The 3,876-nt window shown below is 38.4% G+C and overlaps 1 pseudogene; it reads left to right on the forward strand.

Annotated features, from left to right (window-relative positions):
• Positions 1 to 1,785: 1,785 nt before the first annotated feature.
• LOC138193617 (galactose-specific lectin nattectin-like) overlaps positions 1,786 to 3,876 on the forward strand; it is a 3,314-nt pseudogene continuing 1,223 nt past the window's right edge.

The raw sequence follows: 3,876 nt of genomic DNA on the forward strand, positions 1-3,876 counted from the left end.
ATACAGAAACTAAACACAAAAAAATAAATAAATACAACTTGGAAGGAAAAAAAAGCTTCAGCTGCTACGACGTACAGTGCTATATTATTTCAGGCTGTAAATAACGCCAGCTCAGCACTTTTAAAATTATTTTTTATGTTTTAAAAAAAACTTTTACATCTATTGTGTCTCATTATTTGTGAAATACTTCATTGAGAACTTATTTTAATGAGAGAAGTTGAATGGGAGTCTGTGAAGGCTTTTTTTTGGAGCCGACCTGTAGTGGCACTCGGTGGTATTGGTACGTCCACTTTATATATACGGTACCCCCAACTCCTCCACAGTTTCCCACCGTGTTTGTTTTTTATTGGCACTAATTTGCAGAGTTTTACGTTTTTTACGTAAAATTGCAGGAATTTGAAAAAATTGCAAGTAAAAGAAAATTAAAACTGCAAGCAGTGATATGCAGGCCCTCGCATGCTGCGCGTCGGGGAGCTCGCGGGTCGGGGTGAACGCGGCCGCGGAGTTTAGCAGCGCTGACACGTGCAAAGATTCGTGAGGTTTGGAGCATCGTTTGACCTTAAACATCAACTTCCTATGTCACGGCGAAAGATCAAAGTTTGCTGCATCGCCATGGCGACGGCCTTTCACAAAAAAGCACAAACGTCTCAATACATCGTCAGCCACATGTTCAGGATATTCTGACCCGAATTGATGTCGATGTGATCAACCATCTCGACGCAACACGTGAAAGTATGAAATATGTAATTCAATGTTGCCAACTGGGGGCGCTGTGAGCATGACCAAATATTACCATACAGAAGTCTTCAGGGCAGGACGGTTATCGTACATGTCGAGTTTAAGGAAGATTGGACAATGTAATACAAATTTAAAGCAACTTGCAGTTTCATGGCGAGACGCTCAAAATGGCCGCCACGCGACGGGCACACCGTTCAACGAAAACAAATTTCTTTTGATAACTTTTCATCTCCCAGGTGTTATGATAGGACAGATACAATTTCAGGTTGGTACGTCAACATGTGCGAATTGCCAAAAATGGTGACTAAATTCAAAATGGCGGACTTCCTGTTAAGTTGAGGTCATGGTGCCAGGATACTTTTTTGTAGATCTCGGTGTGACACACATGTCCACTGAATTTGTTGCAGGTAAGTGAAACTAGGCGCCGGTGCTGCAGCTTAGGGGGCGCTCGTGAGCCATTTGGCCACGCCCACTCGCGAAACCTCTAAAATACGTAGATTTTCACCAGGAGTGATGCGTCTGCTAACTTTCATGAGTTTTGGAGGATGTTAAAGCCGCCAAATAAGCAATTTATTTTTGAGAAGAAGAATAATTCCTTGAAAAACAACAAGGCTTTTGCACCATTCGGTGCTCGGGCCCTGATATATCAATACACAAACTATACACCAAAAACTTGGGATGAAAAAAAAAGTTTCAGCTGCTTCGACATACATTATTTCAGGCTGTAAATAACGTCACGTCAGCGCACTTACAATGTTTCTTTATGTTTTAATAAAGACTTTTACATTTATTGTCTCTATTTATGAAAATTCTTTTTTTAATGAGAAGTTGAATGGGAGTCTATGGAGGCTTTGTTTTTGGAGGTGACCTCTAGTGGCACTCGGTGGAATTGCTACATCCACTTTATATATAAAGTCTGCGGTTGTACTCGTAACTATATTTGTTTTTATTGGCACTCCTACGGTATCGTGACATCACCTTTGTTTTGTTTAAGGAACATTTACTTAAGGCGGTGGTGACATTTAATTAACTTAATGACCTGCATGTTATTGTATCAAAGCCGCCAGAAAAGGTATTTAAAGACTGCGTTGGGTTCTCCGAGACATCCTGCGACCAGCGACTGCGACTGCAACATCGAACTCATCATCACAACGAGGTAAAGTTTCTGATCTCTTCTATTAAATCTCTTCTTGATGGTAAATGTAGAAACAAGAAACAATCCTGAATCACAATTAGTAGCATGATAAAAAAAAAGCTTATTTCATCGTGTGCACTTTATGGAACAACAAGGTACCACATATCTTTAAACCTGATTAAGTGTTATTAAATGTTGGAGCATTGTGACTGAATGTTTCTGATTCGTCTTCACAGATGGCATCGAGCTTTGCTTTGATCGTTCTCCTCGGTTTGACCGCCGCTCTGTGGAGTGCAGCAGATGTAAGATGAACTTTTAATTTTGTTACATCAGCATGCAAGATATGGAAAAAGCAATAAAATATTACAGAATAAAAATGGAGGTAGTAAAGGTGTAAATATTAAATAAAATTAAAAATGCACAGTATAAACAAATAAAATAAAATAAGATCAAACTTAAATGAAGTCGTGTTTGGATGATTCTGCATTTCTGTTTTTTCTTCTTTAATGAAAGTCAATCCAGAATATTTCATCATCAGTCACATGACAGTCTCATAGTTTCTGTTTACTATTTTGCGTTTTAAACAATAATCAGAAGCTGTTGAACCATCCAGATTTAGAAGGTGTAACTTTTGAGTTTTGTGTTTCACTCGTTTTGAATGTGATGAAATTCAACTGTTTCCAAGAAGCAAGTCTTCTTTTAAAAAACGATGTTTCCTACCAGTCAGTTTAAAAAAGGAAAACTGTGTTTCTAATCGTGTTCTTTACATCCGCAGGCGTTACCACCAGGTGAGTGTTTCTTACATTCATGTTTTCAAAGATCACATTTTTAAGATCTCCTTTTTTGTGCCATTCAGCTTTTGTTTGTTTGTCTTTCTGTGTTTTTATTATTTAAATAAATAAATATAAGTCAGGTTTAGACAGAAGTTCAGACTGTTGAGATCAGACTGAAATCTGATGGGAACTTTCTCAGAAACAGCTTCACCTTTAATCAAACCTCATTCAGTTTTCAGATACTTTCATTTGTTTGTTTGTTTGTTTGTTTGTTTGCTTGGTTTCCAAAATCCTCGTGTTAAACTGCTTAACTTTCCGCTGACAGCGAACTGTTTTCTTACCGTTTGTTGACCGGAAACTTTAATGACATCAACACTTCAAGCCCTGGTGTTTCAAAATAAAAGCATCTGTGGTTTTGCTTTTAAAATTGAATCTAAAAACAGTCCTTTAACTTTATTTCAACGGGACCTCATTCAACTAACTTGTTAGTTTAAACAAGGTTGACGGGCATTGTTGTTACAAATAGGACTTATTCCCGTGGTCGAGTGTTATAAACAAAAAGTGTAATAAATCCAAGTAAAAAAAGAAAATCTTAAAAACCTCAATTCAAACCGGCACCTGAGTATCGAGACAGAACCAAACTGGCGTATCGGTGAAGTCGTACCGTTTATCTAGAATGTCCTGATTATTGAAGACAACTGTTTTCAGTCCCACACCTTGTCCACTAGGGGGCTGTAGCACCTGCCCTCCTGGCTGGAGCTGGTTCGGACGTCGCTGTTACCTGTTCCAGAACCCAGAGAAGGATTGGGCCGATGCAGAGGTACATCAACATCTGTTTTAAACCCTCGTGAACGTTTATATATAAGAAAACTGAATATTTAAAGTTGTTTTGTGAGATTCTTCTTCTATGAATATTCACACGTTTATCTTTTGTATTATTTTCATTGTATTCTCACACTTCTTTTCGTCATCTTCTCTTTGCACACCTCCTCTTCCTCCTCAGCGTTTCTGCAATTCACTCAATGGAAATCTGGCGTCCATCCACAACACAGAAGAGTACGTCTTCATCAGAGATCTCATCTTCAACGCTGTGAACACACACAAACGGACTTGGGTTGGAGGACACGACAAAGTGAAGGTGAATGTTTCATCTACAAACAGTATTTTTTAATATTCACATGTTAAAGGTCTCAGCTGTGGGAACATAAACTAATTTTTTAAATCAGGACG

The sequence above is a fragment of the Embiotoca jacksoni genome, unplaced genomic scaffold (genome assembly GCF_022577435.1).
Source record: "Embiotoca jacksoni isolate LCO1_2020_lvr unplaced genomic scaffold, fEmbJac1.0.p SCAF_90, whole genome shotgun sequence".
In the NCBI taxonomy this organism is placed as follows: domain Eukaryota; kingdom Metazoa; phylum Chordata; class Actinopteri; family Embiotocidae; genus Embiotoca; species Embiotoca jacksoni.